The 18957-nt window shown below is 48.0% G+C and overlaps 1 protein-coding gene across 5 annotated transcripts in view; it reads right to left on the bottom strand.

The window, feature by feature from the left end:
- adisspb (adipose secreted signaling protein b) overlaps positions 1 to 18957 on the bottom strand; it is a 153015-nt gene that overhangs the window by 37440 nt on the left and 96618 nt on the right. The window lies entirely within an intron of this gene.

Below are 18957 nucleotides of genomic sequence, written 5' to 3'. Positions count from 1 at the left end.
ATATTCCATTTGCCTTGAAATAAACAACAACATTCCATTTGACTTTTTAATCACTTGCTGTAGCTGCATACCAACATTTTGTGATTTATGAGAAGGACACCCAGATCCCTCTGCACCTCAGGGTTTTTTTTTTAATGGGATGTAGGTATCGCTGGCTAGGCCAGCATTTATTACCCATCCCTAATTGCCCTTGTTCAGAAGGTATTTAAGAGTCACCCGTATTGCTGTGGGTCTGGAGCCGCGTGTAGGCCAGGCCAGGCCAGGAGAGGATGGCAGATTTAATCCCCTAAAGGACATTAGTGAACCAGGTGAGTTTTTACGGCAATCAGCAATGTTTCGTGGTGACCATAAGACTTTTAATTCCAGATTTTTATTGAACTCAAATTTCACCATCTGCTGTGGTGGGAATCGAACCTCGATCCTCTGGCTCTTTGGAATACTATTCCTGTGACAATACCAGTATGCCACAGCCTGTTGTAGAAACACTGACACGGCTGTTAGGAAGGGAGTTCCAGGATTTTGACCCAGTGACAGTTAAGGGACGGCGATATGATTTCAAGTCAGGATGGTGTGTGACTTGGAGCAGAACATGCAGGTGGCGCTGTTCCCATGCATCTGCAGCCCTTGTCCGTCTAGATGGTAGAGGTCGCGGGTTTGGAAGGTGCTATCGAAGGAGCCTTGGTAAGTTGCTGCAGTGCATCTTGTAGATGGTACACACTGCTGCCACTGTGCATTGGTGGTGGAGGGAGTGAGTGTTGAAGGTGGTGGATGGGGTGCAATTCAAGTGGGCTGCTTTGCCCTGGAATCAGTATTGTTGGAGCTGCACTCATCCAGGCAAGTGGAGAATCATCACACTCCTGACTTGTGCCTCGTAGATGATGGACAGGCCGTGAGTTATTCTCCACAGAATTCCCAGCCTCTGACCTGCTCTTATAGCCACAGTAATTGTATGGCTAGTCCAGTTCAATTTCTCGTCAATGGTGACCCCCAGGATGTTGATAGTGGGGGATTCCCTTCCGAACAGCACTGTGGGTGCACCTACACCACATGGACTACAGCGGTTTAAGGCGGCAGCTCACCACCACCTTATCAAGGGCAACTAGGGATGGGCAATAAATGCTGGCCCAGCCAGTGAAGCCCACATCCCGTGAGTGAAAGAAAAAAAAATTCAGTGATGGTAATAACATTGAAAGTGAAGGAGAGATGGTTAGATTCTCTCTTGTTGGAGATGGTCATTGCCTGGCCCTTGTGTGGCGCGAATGTTACTTGCCACTTATCAGCCCAAGCCTGGATACTGTCCAGGTCTTGCTGCATTTGGACATGGATTGCTTCAGTATCTGAGAAGACGTCAATGGTGTTCAACATTGTTCAATCATCCACGAACATCCTCACTTCTGACCTGATGATGGAAGGGAGGTCATCGATGAAAAAGCTGAAGATGGTTGGGCCTAGGACACTACCCTGAGGAACTCCTGCAGCGATGTCCTGGAGCTGAGATGACTGACCTCCAACAATTACAACCATCTTCCTTTGTGCTTGGAATGAAACCGGACGGACCACCCGGTATCAACTTGGGCACCGGAAACGACAACGGCAATCTCAGCCCTGTCGGCCCTGCAAAGTCCTCCTGACTAACATTTGGGAGCTAGTGCCAAAATTGGGAGAGCTGTCTCACAGACCAGTCAAGCAACGGCCTGACATAGTCATCTTCACGGAATCATACCTTACAGATAATGCCCCAGACACCACCATCACCATTCCTGGATATGTCCTGTCCCGCCGGCAGGACATACCCAGCAGAGGTGGCAGCACAATGGTATGCAGTCAGGAGGGAGTTGCCCTGGGAATCCTCAACTTCGACTCCGGACCCCATGAAGTCTCATGGCATCAGGTCAAACATGGGTGAGGAAACCTCCTGCTGATTACCACGTACCGCCCTCCCTCAGCTGATGAATCAGTGTTCCTCCATGCTGAATATCACTTGGAGGAAGCACTGAGTGTGGCAAGGGCGCAGAATGTACTCAGGGTGGGGGACTTCAATATCCATCACCAAGAGTGGCTTAGTAGCACCACTGCTGACCGAGCTGGCCAAGTCCTAAAGGACATAGCTGCTAGACTGGGTCTGCGGCAGGTGGTGAGGGAACCAACAAGAGAGAAAAACACACTTGACCTCATCCTCACCAAACTGCCTGCCACAGATGCATCTGTCCATGACGGTATCGATAGGAGTAACCACTGCACAGTCCTTGTGGAGACAAAGTCCCACCTTCACATAGAGGATACCCTTCATCGTGTTGTGTGGCACTACCACCGTGCTAAATGGGATAGATTTAAAACAGATCTAGCCAACTCAAGACTGGGCACCCATGAGGCACTGTGGGCCATCAGCAGCAGCAAAACTGTACTGGAACACAAACTGTAACCTCATGGCCCGGCATATCCCCCACTCTACCATTACCATCATGCTAGCGGACCAACCCTGGCTCAATGAAGAGTGCAGGAGGGCATGCCGGGAGCAGCACCACACATACCTAAAAATGAGGTTCAACCTGGTGAAGCTATAACCCAGGAATACTTGCGTGCCAAACAGCATAAGCAGCAAGTGGCAGACAGAGCTGAGCGATCCCACAACCAACGGATCAGATCTAAGTCGTGAATGGCGGCTGACAATGCTCCTGGCATGTTTTTGAAATCTAGCCCATTTCGCACAGTAGTACTGCCACACAACATGATGGAGGGTATCCTCAATGTGAAGGCGGGACTTCTACTCTGAAGATACTGTCACTCGCCCAAATACTGTCATGAACAGATGCATCTGTGGCACGTAGATTGGTGAGGACGAGGTCAAATGGCTTTTTCTCTTTTGTTGGTTCCCTCACCACCTGCCGCAGACCCAGTCTAGCAGCTATGTCCTTTAGGAATCAGCCAGCTTGTCAGTAGTGATGCTACTGACCCACTCTTGGTGATGGACATTGAAGTCTCCCACCCAGAGTCCATTCTGCGCCCTTGCCACCCTCAGTGCTTCTTGCAAGTGGTGTTCAATATGGAGATTCATCAGTTGAGGGGAGACAGTTGGTTTCCTTGCCCATGTTTGACCTGATGCCATGAGACTTCATGGGGTGCAGAGTCAATGTTGAAGGCTCCCAGGGCAACACCCTCCCGACTGTATACCACTGCATCACCACCTCTGCCGGATGTCTTGTCGGTGGGACAGAAGATACGCGGGGATGGTATCTGTGGTAACTGGGACATTGGCCTGAACTTTTCGGTCATCAGGTGCGGGAGCGGACGGGAAATAGGCCAATTAACGGCCAGCCAGTGTGAAACACGTGCCGAAATGCTCAGCGCTTCCAGGTGGGGGCGGGCACCAGTAACCGAGGATGCGGGCGAGTGCTTCGAGAAAGCGCACTGAAGGCAGACAGCTGCCCCAGGGAGGGCTGCGGACCTCCAGAGAATAAAGGACACAATGAAAATGCTGCAAAATATGTCCATGCAGCACAATCAAGCACCTGAAAGCACACCTCATCAAAAAAAAAGAGTACCCAGATATCTCTTTTTATTTTATTGCCCCAGAGAGATTTCATCCCGCCCTGGGTCGAGGTTTGAGCAAAAATGTGAAGGCTGCCTGGACGTAAAATTGCTGTTGATTGCTTCGTTAATGGGCTTAACTGCCTGCTTAATTACCAGTCTGCCACACACGCCCGCCGAGAGAAATATCGCGCGAGTGCCCGATGACATCAGGACGTTCGCCAGACGTCATCTTGCGCTATTTCACATCCATTTAGGTCAGGTGCGCGCCCGCCTGTGGGACATTGTCTGTAAGGTCTGATTCCGTGAGGGTGACTATGTCAGGCTTGACTAGTCTGTGAGACAGCTCTCCCAATTTTGGCACAAGCCCCCAGATGTTAGTAAGGAGGACCCTTGCAGGGTCAACAGGGCTGAGATTGCCGTTGTCAGTTCCGGTGTCTAGGTCGATGCCGGATGGTCCGTCCAGTTTCATTCCTTTTAGACTTTGCAGCGGTTTGATACAAATGAGTGGCTTACTGGGGCATTTAAGAGTCAACCACATTGCTGTGGATCTGGAGTCACATGTAACCTATCTATATCCCTTAGCAGGCTCCTTACGTCCTCTTCGCAACTTACTTTCCCACCTACCTTTGTATCATCAACAAATTTAGCAAGCATACATTCGATCCCTTCATCCAAGTCATTGATATAAACTGTAATTAGTTGAGACCCCCGCAGGGATTCCTGTCGCACTCCACTTGTCACATTTTGCCAACCGGAAAGTGACCCATTTATGTCTACTCTGTTTCCTTTTAGGGTGTCTTTCATTAGTTAGGAATCCAAAAGAGTACACAGTGCTCCAGGTGTAGACTCACTAATGTCCTGTGTAATTGTAGTAAGACTGTGTTATTCTTACGCTCCAATCCCTTAGTAACAAAAGCCAACTTACCATTTGCCTTCCTGATTGTTTGCTGTACCTGCTTATTAACTTTGTGATTCGCACTCAAGGACGTCTAGGTCCCTCTGAACGCAATCATTTCTTACTTTCTCCCTATTCAAAAACTATTCTTTGTTATTTTTTGTACTGTGCCAAAGTAGATAACTTCACATTTTGCCATGTTCTTGCCTACTCATCCAATCCTGTCTTTTTCCCTCTGCAGACTTTTTGCATCATTCTCACCGCTTACTTTCCCAACTAACGTTGCACAATCAGAAAACCCGGATACGTTACACTCAGCCCCCTTAGCTAACGCATTAATATAGGTTATAAATAGCTGAGGTCCGAGTGAGATCCTTGTGTTATCCCATTATTTACAACCTTCCATCTTGCTTGCTCCTACTCTCTGTCCATTAATCAATGCCCAATCCATGCTAATATATTCATGCCAATCCTAATATTATGTAATAACCTCTCGCGTGGCACCTTATCAAATGCTTTTTGAAAATCCAAATATACTACACCTAGCGTTAATTCGGTCGACCTTCGAAGAGATTGAAGAAACACAAATGCATAAGGCACGAGTATCCCGTCCAAACTACAAAGAGACATTATCATTGTTAGAGGGCAATGCGAGTTAACTTCTATAAAAGTAAGGCACTCAAGACTGGTTTCAGAAACAAATGTCGCCACTGAATCTCAGAGGCCCAAAACTTCAATACTTAAGCCATCAGGTAAATGACTTCAAACACGTAAGCAGACTTAGAAATATGAGAGAAATAGCCAGTGAGGATGAGCAGGAGATCAATCGCAGAAGTGCCTTCCAAAATAAGAGAACACATAGACAGCACAATTTAGTACACAAACATGAATTCCAGTTGTTATTCCAGAATAATCCAGCAGAACCAAACTCATAACTTTCGCTGATATATTTCAGGGAAGGAAACTCCAGTATTTGACTGTTATTGCCATGTTAAGCCACAAAATAAATGTGGCCTTGCCACCATTGCTCACGTCACAAGTACAGGTTAAAAGAAAAAAATCCTCACTCTCTTTTTCCCATTGTAGGGACCGTACAGAGGTCTCTTCTCTCTAGCTCTCTCAAAGAATGTCTTCCTGAAGAGGTCATTCAATCCATCAAGCCTACTCCTTCCACAGATCCTTACCCAATATCCTCTGGTTTCGACCCGAATTACTCTGTATTCTTACACTTATTCCTTATCCTTAAAAGGTATTTGAGTGAAAAGACTCACTGAGCTGAAGATTCCATCACTTATGGCTGGCACGCTTTATGAGAAGGATCTACATGATAGCCAGTACAATGTGGCAATGTTAATAAAATTGAAACAAGTGAAGTAAAACTTGCACATGATTGAATTCCAAATCCCTTTCGAATAGTGCCCAACACTCCATTCACCATTTTTGATTAATTTCTGAACACGTTCACTAGCTGCTAGTGTTTTGTGTACTGGATGATTGATGTGTGGAGGATTGCTATTCCTGTTTAAGGCAGTGATACTGCTTTTCCACTACTGGATTGGGTTAAAAGTCAGCCCTGGTTAATAATAAGAAAATTCCTCCACTTCGTTGACTGTTAAGGGTCACCTGTTACATGAATCCAATTCCAAAAGCGCATGGAACAACAATTTCAATTTTGATATTGAAGACTTTTGAAAAGGGTACAGTTTAGGATGGAAGGCAATTGCCAAGGAGAGAGCAGGGAGGGGGGCTGCTGGGTGGGAGAGACAAGATTTTGTTTATATAAATACAGTAAGTTATGATCTGGAATGCACCTCCTGAAAAGGTGCTGGAAGCAAATTCAATAGTAACTTTCAAAAGAAAATCGGGTGAATGCTGGAAAAGGGAGGATTTGCAAGGCTGTGGGGAAAGAGCAGGAGGTGGGGTGAGACGAATTGGATAGGTCTTTCAACAGTGGCTCAATCATAAGCACTCTCACCCCTGAACCAAAGCGTTGTGGGTTCAAGTCCCACTCCAGAGACTTGAACACCTTACCTCAGCAGACAACTCAAGTGCCATACTGAGGGAGTGCTGCATTGTTAGAAGTGCTGTCTTTCGGATGAGACATTAAACCGAAGCCTGCCTCCTCAGGTGGATGCAAAAGGACCCATGGCACTATTCAAAGAAGGGCAGGGGAGTTCTGCCCGGTGTCCTGGCCAGTCTTTCTTCCTCAAACGCCACCACCTTGACAGATTAGCTGGTCATTACCTCACTGCTCTTTGTGCGAGTTTGCTGTGTGAAAACCGCCTGCTGCATCAACATCAGTGACTACACTGCACTGGCCGTAAAATGCTTTGAGATGCCTTGATGTCATGAAATGCAAACTAGAAATCCTTTCATTTCTTTCTCCTAATCCCATTTTGGCTGCCCTGTCCTGCTGGCAGCAACCAGCTTTATAGTCATCATAGCCAGCTGACACAAGTAAAAACATCGGAAGTTATTCCTAATTGCCAGCACACTTGCCATGATCACTTCTTCACAGCTAAAGGAGGCATCATTTATTCCTCTGAGTGCTTAAAACACTTTCATAAATGTCCTTGAAAACCTAGACGGACAAAACTAACACTGCACTCTACATACAATATCCCAAAGCCTCTGTTGCTTAGCAACACTCTCTTATTCAAGGGACTATTGTTCCACTGCTTTGCAATAAATTTAGAGGCAATCACCCTCTTCGTCCATGAAAAGCTCCCCAAGGACTCGCTTGGCAGTACAGGAGCCCAGCACTGGGCTGACTCGCGCAAAACTGGAAGAATCTTGGTTTGAGATCCAGTCAGTGCTGAGTCAATGGGTGTCACTCAGAGAGGGCCAAGGTCACTACGTTTGGCTTGAGTCTCCCAGAGGGTTGTCAGCCATTGCTCTTCCTCCTGGGTCCATAAGGCTCGACCATCCAGACTCTTTCCCTTGCCTCATAGAGTAAGAATGGTTACTGGGCTGAGGCATGAAGGGGAAGAACTCTACCCCTTCACGATAGGGTTCTTCAGGAGGACAATGTCTGAGTTTGGGGGTGGGGGGTGGCGGAGGGGGAAAGCAAGGCAGGGAGAGGAGGAGGAGGGCAGGCAGAGACAGAAGAAATGGGGAGAGGAGACGAAGTAGAAAGAGGATAAGGGAGAGAGGAGAAGGGAGAGGAGATAAGGAAGAGGGGGGAAAGGAAAGGGAGGAAACTAAGAGATTAAGAGAGAGAAGGGATAAAAGAGAAAGGAGAGTGAGAGAGGGAGGGAGGAGGGGAGAGAGAGGAGAGGAGGTCAAGAAAGAAAGCAGATGAGGGTGAGACAGGAGAGGAGATAAGGGAGAAGGGTGAGAAAGAGAGAAGAGATACAGGGGAGGGGAGGGCGGGAGAAGGGGAGAAAGGAAAGGAGGAGAAAAGGCAGGGAGGAAAGGTAAACAGATTTTGAAGATTTTTTTCTCTTTTTATTTATTTAGATGCACTTGACAGGTCGAGTGATGAGAAAGCCGTGTATTTGTATATGTAAATTGCTTCAGGATTGGATCCCAGTTGCAACATGACTCCAAATTGCTCTCTCTCACTTTCGGATGCAATTTAAAAATCAGACTGTGTATAATAGAAAATGTAAGCTTATTTAGATGAGATTATTTTTGCTAAATTATGCTGACAGTTACATATCTTTTTACCTACTTAACAAGGCCAGGGATGCTAACGGTGAAGAATAAGCCATTTCTCATTTCAAAAACTCGGGGTAGGATATTCCATTTCGGATCGGACCCCTGATGTTGGCATTCAATGTGGGCCCTGGCCCTGCAAGCAGTGTGTCAGGAGCAGTTACACGACATCAATATTCCCAGGGTTGGTCAACTCGTGGCCAGAGAATGGCTCGCTGTCCAATCTGAGTGATGTTGGTTTACAACATGTTAATGTTCTGCACCACTGAAGCTTCTTACAGTTCCTGATGCTCAGTTGCCTTTTCGGCTTTGCAATGATTTGTTTATGATGCCTCAATTGAGGAGGATCTGCAGAGGTGGGGGGTGGGGGCCATGATGTGAACCAGCTTCTGCCACTGTGGCCTGTGGAAAACATTGGAAGTGATTCAAAAATAACTTTTTTGGACCTGACTAAGCTGGTTTCCATCTTCAGGCAGTGTTCCGTTTCATTCTCCTGGTGAGAGAGCTCTTAAATTAACATGCTAAGAAGAACTGTCACATTCATATTGTTCTCTGTTCAAATGAGCAGTATCACCGGCACGGTGTGTAATTCCTAGTTCAGTTAAGATTGTGGTTCACTTTCATTAATTACATTCCCTCCCCCTCGACCTGTTTCTCTGCAGTGCTGTGATCCCGTCTTCTAAGTGTTGTTCACTTTTCCGAAATGGACATTGTTCAAGTGCAACTCAACACTGATCATTATCGAGATATTCAACTACAGGATGCATCACAACTATGCATATTCCTGTTTCTCTTTCTCTCTCTCTATCTCACCACTCTTGAAACTTTTTTCCCCCAGTTTTCTTTTCTATTTTTAAGCCCAGTCAGTAGCTTCGGTAACTATTCAGACTATCAATTATCCTTCGTAGCAGTCAAGATTACACCTGCCCTGTTCAGCCAGTGAAGCTGACTTCAGGTGTGGAGCCAAGGCTCAGTGTGTAGCACTCTCATCTCTTTGGCCGAAGGTCATGGGCTCAAGGCCCACTCCAGGGACCATAAAATCCCCTGTTTCTCGCTCCACAGATGCTGCCTGATCTGCTGAGTATTTCCAGCATTTTCTGTTTCTATTTCTGATTTCCAGCATCCGCAGTATTTTGCTTGATGATGATGAGATGAAAGTCTACTTTTCTCTGTCGGCTGAAAGATACGAAGGTGAGGTGGCATCAACCCAATTCCTAGTGGGTGCAGAGTACCTGAGAATCACTCCGAGAGTCCGTGGCTCAGCTGGTAGCACTCACACCTGAGTCACAAGTTCCGGGTTCAAGTCCCACTGCGGCATTTGAGCACGTAAGTCAAAGCTAACACTCCAGTGCGGTAGTGAGGGAGTGCGGTACTGTCAGGCGAGACGTTAAGCCGAGGCTCCGTCTGCCTGCTCCAGTGGGTGTAAGAGATCCCACGACACTATTTCAAAGAAGAGCAGGGGAGTTGTCCCTGGTGTCCTGGCCAATATTCATCCCTCAATCAATGTCACAAAAAACAAGATTATCTGGTCTTTATCACATTGTTGTTTGTGGGCAAATTGGTTGCCGTATTTCCTACAATGTGACGACATTTCAAGAATACTTCATTGGCGGTAAAGTGCTTTGAGGCGTCTGGTGGTCGTGAAAAGTGCAATATAAACACAAGGCTTTCTTTACCTCCAAACTCTCGATACAGCCGCAGAAAGGCTGCAACCGACTGATTGTGGGAAAATGCTGGCCATTAGAGGGCGTGGTGCCTCAGGTTGAAGTTCAAAAGCAGCTGCCCTCATGGAAAGAAAAATATTTGGCAAGATTATTATTCTCTTTATTTTTGTAACGCATCACTGGCTGGTGGCATAGCTGTGACAAACACACACACACGCAAACAACTCTCTCCCACCCTACAACAGGAAGAAAGTTGACAAAGAGGATATTTTCCAAAGCACACGATGCCTCGTAAAAAGGCGTTTTTACATTTAATTCAGCTCTTCTGCACTTGCAAAAACAAAACTTACTAGCACGATACCAGAACGGAGAGGTGGTAACGATTGGGAAAGGCTGCTCTAGTAAAGAGAAGGCTGAGGGGTCAGCTGAAGGTGGGTTTTGAAAGGGTAGGCATAGAAAAGATGATCCCGCTTGCAGAGTAGTCCAAAACTAGGGATCATAAATGTCAGGTAGTCATTAATAAATGCAGCAAAGAATTCAGCAAAATTCAAGGGGAGACGTGGGGTAGTGGTGTTGTCAAGGCAGAGGGTGGAATTTGAATTCAATAAATATCTGGAATTAAAAGTGAACATGAAACCATTGTCAATTGTCGGTTCACTCATGCCCTTTAGGGCAGGATGTCCGCCGCCCTTACTTGGTCTGGCCTACATCCAGACCCATAGCAACGTATAGCAATGTGGTTGACTCTTAAAACTGTCCTCTGAACAAGGGGAATTAGGGTCGGGCGACGCCCACATCCCATGCAAAAAAGAATCTGCTTTAACCAGAGAGTGGTTAGAATGTGGAACGTGCAAGTAGTTCAGGGGAAGTCAGGCAAGGGATGAAAGAATAGGTGAGATGTAACAGAGTGGGTGGAGGCTCATGTGGCTAATATTTATTCCTCAATCAACATCACAAAAGCAGGTTGTCTGGTCATTTTCGTATTGCTGTTCCTGGGAGCTTGCTTTGCGCCCACTGGCAGTCGAATGTCTTACATTGCAACAGCGACTGCACTTCACAAGTAATTCCTTCACGGGTGCTTTGAGATGTTCCGTCTGTCGCGAAAGACAGAACAGAAATTTAAACCTTCCTTTCAACCAGTCACACAACTTGGGCGAATGTTCAGCAGCAACAACAGAATCTTCAATACGTCATCAGGTGCTGGATCCGCAGATGATTTGGTTGTTCTCCTCCCCCAGTTCCCCTTTCAACGGCACTGAAGTCAACCCTAGTATCCTTATAGCCACTCTGAAAGATCTCATCTAACTCAGCAAGGATTGGGTAGCCTCTTGTTCTTTATATTGTCATAACACATTTACCAAGACCCCCTGCCAGGGGACAAAAGCAAAATGCTGATGCTGGAAATCTGAAATAAGAAAAAGAAAGTGCTGGAAACACCCGAGCATAGTTCTGATGAAAAGACCATCGACCTGAAACATTAACTCTCTTTCTCTCTCCACAGGTGTCACCGGGCCTGCTGAACATTTCCAGCATTTTCTGTTTTTATTTCACCTATCGGGAGAGGTTTTTAAAGAGTTGCGTTTCTGAGGGCATTCCACGTCGATCTCTCCATGGCCTCACCCCTCTGTCGGTGTAACCTCCTCCAGGCCCACAGCCTCCCAAGAACTCCACATTCCTCTGACTCTGGATTCGGACATTTCCCCACCCCCTCCCCACCACTGACTGTACCTCTCCAGCGGTGAAGGCCCTCAGTGCTAGAATTTTCTCCCTAAACCAATCTGCCTCTCTCCCATCCTTCAAGGTGCTGCTTAAAGCATTCCTCTATGACCAAGTTTTCAATCCTAAGGCCTCCTTGGCTCGGTTTCAGTTTTTGCCCAGATTACACTGCTGTTGTGACATCTCTCCTTCCATTAAACGGCTGTTGCTGCTGTGGCGGTTATTTAATTGAAGCTTGTTCTCATGTTGTAGGATATCTAGCCAGCAAACATCACTGCTGGCCTCAAGACTCTTGGAGATAATTGTTTACAGGTGGACATATTGAGCTTTTAATAGCAGGCAAACATGGTAATTTATCAAGGACTAGACAGGCATATGGCTTCTGCGGCTGGATCAAACTTCAGATCATCAGTGATTTATATTATTAACATCAGTTCAATACAAAGGCTCTTACTTTTTACAGATAAATGAAAGCCTCTCTCAGCTGCTAAAATATGTAGGAGTAAGCGGCAGTGAGAATGGGAGGTCTTTGTTTCAGGAGCTGGCCTGTACTGAATTAACCAACCTCACTCACATCAATAGTTGGGGTGTCAGGATTGGCCTCCAGATGTGAGTTCACAAATTGGGATTAAGAAAAATAGATCAGGCCAGTGACCCTCACCTCCTTATTGCTTTTGGAATAAAGTTAGGATTGAGCTCAGCTGTCCTTTGGTGGAATAGCTGACTAAGACTCACTCTCCAGCTTCTCTCACAGATACACACATGTAGACACGCGCAATACTCACAAACACACAGACACAATACTCACATACAGACACACACATGATATTTACACACGTGCACTACTCACAAACACACAGACATAACACACGCACACAACGCTCTCGCGCACACGCACACAAACGCTCTTGCGCACACAAATGCTCTTGCGCACATGCACACAAACGCTCTCGCGCATGCACACACAAACGCTCTCGCGCGCGCACACACACAACGCTCTCGCGCACACACACACAACGCTCTCTCGTGCACACACACAACGCTCTCGTGCGCACACACACAACGCTCTCGCGCGCACACAACGCTCTCGCGCGCGCACACACACCGCTCTCGCGCGCGCACACACACCGCTCTCGCGCGCGCACACACACAACCGCTCTCGTGCACACACAACCGCTCTCGCGCACACACACACACGATGTTCACGCACACACACACGATGTTCACGCACACACACACGATGTTCACGCACACACACACGATGTTCGCGCGCACACACACGATGTTCACGCACACACGATGTTCACGCACACACACACGATGTTCACGCACAATACTCACACACAGACAGACACACACACAATGCTCTCACACACACACAATACTCTCACACACAGACAGACACACACACAATGCTCTCACACACACACAATACTCTCACACACAAATACTCTCACACACACACAATACTCACACACACAATACTCACACACACACACACAATACTCTCACACACACACAATACTCTCACACACACACAATACTCTCACACACACACACAATACTCTCACACACACACACAATACTCACACACACACACAATACTCACACACACACACAATACTCACACACACACACAATACTCTCACACACACACAATACTCTCACACAGTATTGTGTGTGTGAATATCACGTATGTTTGTGTGAGGATTGTGTCTCACACACAGACACACACAATACACTCATACAGACACACACAATACTCTCACACACACACAATACTCTCACACACAGACACACAATACTCACACACAGACACACACAATACTCTCACACACAGACACACATAATACTCTCACACACAGACACACACAATACTCTCACACACAGACACACAATACTCACACACAGACACACACAATACTCTCACACACAGACACACAATACTCACACACAGACACACACAATATTCTCATACACAGACACACATAATACTCTCACACACAGACACACACAATACTCTCATACAGAGTATTGTCTGTGAGAATTGTGTGTCACACAAACACACACGATATTCACACACACACACAATACACTCACTCACATGCACAATACTCACACACACAATACTCTCACACAGAGTATTGTGTGTGTGTGTGTGTGAATATCGTGTATGTCTGTGTGAGGATGGTGTATCTCTCACACACACACACGATATTTACACACACACACATACACTCAAAACTCACATACACACATCCACGCACACAATACTCAACGCACACAATACTCAACACTCACAGTCGCAATACTTAGACAATACTCACACACACACGCTACTCTCTCACACACACACGCACGCTACTCCCTCACACACACACGCACGCTACTCCCTCACACACACGCACGCTACTCTCTCATACAAACGCACGCTACTCTCTCACATACACGCACGCTACTCGCGCACACACGCGCTACTCTCACTGATACGCGCTACTCACACACACGCTACACTCACACACACGCTACTCTCTCTCACACACACACGCTACTCTCTCTCACACACACACGCTACTCTCTCTCACACACACATGCTACTCTCTCTCTCATACACACACGCTACTCTCTCTCTCACACACACACGCTACTCTCTCTCACACACACGCTACTCTCTCTCACACATACACGCTACTCTCTCTCTCACACACACGCTACTCTCTCTCACACACACACGCTACTCTCTCTCTCACACACACACGCTACTCTCTCTCACACACACACGCTACTCTCTCTCACACACACACGCTACTCTCTCTCACACACACACGCTACTCTCTCTCACACACACACGCTACTCTCTCTCACACACACGCGCTACTCTCTCTCACACACACGCGCTACTCTCTCTCACACACACATGCGCTACTCTCTCACACACACGCTACTCTCTCACACACACACGCTACTCTATCACACACAACTCTTTCACACACACACACATGCTACTCTCTCACACAAACACACACGCTACTCTCTCACACAAACACACACGCTACTCTCACACACACACGCTACTCTCTCTCACACACACACGCTACTCTCACACACACACGCTACTCTCACACACACATACACACGCTACTCTCTCACACACACACACGCTACTCTCTCACACACACACACGCTACTCTCTCTCTCTCACACACACACACGCTACTCTCTCTCTCACACACACACACGCTACTCTCTCACACATACACACACGCTACTCTCTCTCACACACACACGCTACTCTCTCACACATACACACACGCTACTCTCTCTCACACGCACACGCTACTCTCTCTCACACACACACGCTACTCTCTCTCACACACACACACGCTACTCTCTCACACACACACACACGCTACTCTCTCTCACACACACACACGCTACTCTCTCACACACACACACATGCTACTCCCTCACACACACACGCACGCTACTCTCTCACACACAGATGCTACTCTCACACACACACACGCTACTCTCTCTCACACACACACACGCTACTCTCTCACACACACGCTACTCTCACACACACGCACGCTACTCTCTCTCACACACACACACGCTACTCTCTCTCACACACACACGCTACTCTCTCTCACACACACACGCTACTCTCTCTCACACACACACGCTACTCTCTCTCACACACACACACGCTACTCTCTCTCACACACACACACGCTACTCTCTCTCACACACACACACGCTACTCTCTCTCACACACACACACGCTACTCTCTCTCACACACACACGCTACTCTCTCTCACACACACACGCTACTCTCTCTCACACACACACGCTACTCTCTCTCACACACACACGCTACTCTCTCTCACACACACACGCTACTCTCACACACACACACACACTACTCTCTCTCACACACACACGCTACTCTCTCTCACACACACGCTACTCTCTCTCACACACACGCTACTCTCTCTCACACACACACACGCTACTCTCTCTCACACACGCTACTCTCTCTCACACACACACACGCTACTCTCTCACACATACACACACGCTACTCTCTCTCTCACACACACACGCTACTCTCACACACACACACACACACACACACACACGCTACTCTCACACACAAACACACACGCTACTCTCTCTCACACACACACACGCTACTCTCACACACACACGCTACTCTCACACACACACACGCTACTCTCTCACACACACACACACGCCACTCTCTCACACACACACACGCTACTCTCTCTCACACACACACGCTACTCTCTCTCACACACACACGCTACTCTCTCTCACACACACACACACGCTACTCTCTCACACACACACACACGCTACTCTCTCTCACACACACACACGCTACTCTCTCACACACACACACATGCTACTCCCTCACACACACACGCACGCTACTCTCTCACACACAGATGCTACTCTCACACACACACACGCTACTCTCTCTCACACACACACACGCTACTCTCTCACACACACGCTACTCTCACACACACACACGCTACTCTCTCTCACACACACACACGCTACTCTCTCACACACACACACGCTACTCTCTCTCACACACACACACGCTACTCTCTCTCACACACACACACGCTACTCTCTCTCACACACACACACGCTACTCTCTCACACACACGCTACTCTCACACACACACACGCTACTCTCTCTCACACACACACACGCTACTCTCTCACACACACACACGCTACTCTCTCTCACACACACACACGCTACTCTCTCTCACACACACACACGCTACTCTCTCTCACACACACACACGCTACTCTCTCTCACACACACACACGCTACTCTCTCTCACAGACATGCTACTCTCACACACACACACGCTACTCTCTCTCACACACACACGCTACTCTCTCTCACACACACACACGCTACTCTCTCTCACACACACACACGCTACTCTCTCTCACACACACACACGCTACTCTCTCACACACAGATGCTACTCTCACACACACACACGCTACTCTCTCTCACACACACACACGCTACTCTCTCACACACACACACACGCTACTCTCTCACACACACATGCTACTCTCTCACACACACACGCTACTCTCTCTCACACACACACGCTACCCTCTCACACACACACACGCTACTCTCTCAGACACACACGCTACTCTCTCACACACACATGCTAGTCTCTCACACACGCACGCTACTCTCTCTCACACACACACGCTACTCTCTCTCACACACACACGCTACTCTCTCTCACACACACACACGCTACTCTCTCACACACACATGCAACTCTCTCACACACACACACACGCTACTCTCTCTCTCACACACACACGCTACTCTCACACACACACACGCTACTCTCTCTCACACACACACGCTACTCTCTCTCACACACACACGCTACTCTCTCTCACACAAACACACATGCTACTCTCTCTCACACACACGCGCTACTCTCTCACACACACATCCTACTCTCTCACACACACACACGCTACTCTCTCTCACACACACACGCTACTCTCTCTCACACAAACACACATGCTACGCTCTCTCACACACACGCGCTACTCTCTCACACACACACATCCTACTCTCTCTCTCACACACACACACACACACGCTACTCTCTCTCTCACACACATGCTACTCTCTCACACACACACGCTACTCTCTCTCACACACACACACGCTCTCTCACACACACACACGCTACTCTCTCTCACACACACACGCTACTCTCTCACACACACACGCTACTCTCTCTCACACACACACGCTACTCTCTCTCACACACACACGCTACTCTCACACACACACACACTACTCTCTCTCACACACACACGCTACTCTCACACGCACATGCAACTCTCTCACACACACACACGCTACTCTCTCTCACACACACACGCTACTCTCACACACACACGCTACTCTCTCTCACACACGCTACTCTCTCTCACACACGCTACTCTCTCTCACACACACACGCTACTCTCTCTCACACACACACGCTACTCTCTCTCACACAAACACACATGCTACTCTCTCTCACACACACACACACACGCTACTCTCTCTCTCACACACATGCTACTCTCTCACACACATGCGCTATTCTCTCTCACACACACACACGCTACTCTCTCTCACACACACACACGCTACTCTCTCTCACACACACACGCTACTCTCTCTCACACACACACGCTACTCTCTCTCACACACACACGCTACTCTCTCTCACACACACACGCTACTCTCTCTCACACACACACGCTACTCTCTCTCACACACACACGCTACTCTCACACACACACACACACTACTCTCTCTCACACACACACGCTACTCTCTCTCACACACACGCTACTCTCTCTCACACACACGCTACTCTCTCTCACACACACACACGCTACTCTCTCTCACACACGCTACTCTCTCTCACACACACACACGCTACTCTCTCACACATACACACACGCTACTCTCTCTCTCACACACACACGCTACTCTCACACACACACACACACACACACACACACACGCTACTCTCACACACAAACACACACGCTACTCTCTCTCACACACACACACGCTACTCTCACACACACACGCTACTCTCACACACACACACGCTACTCTCTCACACACACACACACGCTACTCTCTCACACACACACACGCTACTCTCTCTCACACACACACGCTACTCTCTCTCACACACACACGCTACTCTCTCTCACACACACACACACGCTACTCTCTCACACACACACACACGCTACTCTCTCTCACACACACACACGCTACTCTCTCACACACACACACATGCTACTCCCTCACACACACACGCACGCTACTCTCTCACACACAGATGCTACTCTCACACACACACACGCTACTCTCTCTCACACACACACACGCTACTCTCTCACACACACGCTACTCTCACACACACACACGCTACTCTCTCTCACACACACACACGCTACTCTCTCACACACACACACGCTACTCTCTCTCACACACACACACGCTACTCTCTCTCACACACACACACGCTACTCTCTCTCACACACACACACGCTACTCTCTCACACACACGCTACTCTCACACACACACACACACACGCTACTCTCTCTCACACACACACACGCTACTCTCTCACACACACACACGCTACTCTCTCTCACACACACACACGCTACTCTCTCTCACACACACACACACGCTACTCTCTCTCACACACACACACGCTACTCTCTCTCACACACACACACGCTACTCTCTCTCACACACACACACGCTACTCTCTCTCACACACACACACGCTACTCTCTCTCACACACACACACGCTACTCTCTCTCACAGACATGCTACTCTCACACACACACACGCTACTCTCTCTCACACACACACGCTAC

This window comes from Cetorhinus maximus, chromosome 1 (genome assembly GCF_964194155.1).
Source record: "Cetorhinus maximus chromosome 1, sCetMax3.hap1.1, whole genome shotgun sequence".
Lineage (NCBI taxonomy): Eukaryota > Metazoa > Chordata > Chondrichthyes > Lamniformes > Cetorhinidae > Cetorhinus > Cetorhinus maximus.
This window is presented reverse-complemented; position numbering and strand designations above follow the sequence as displayed.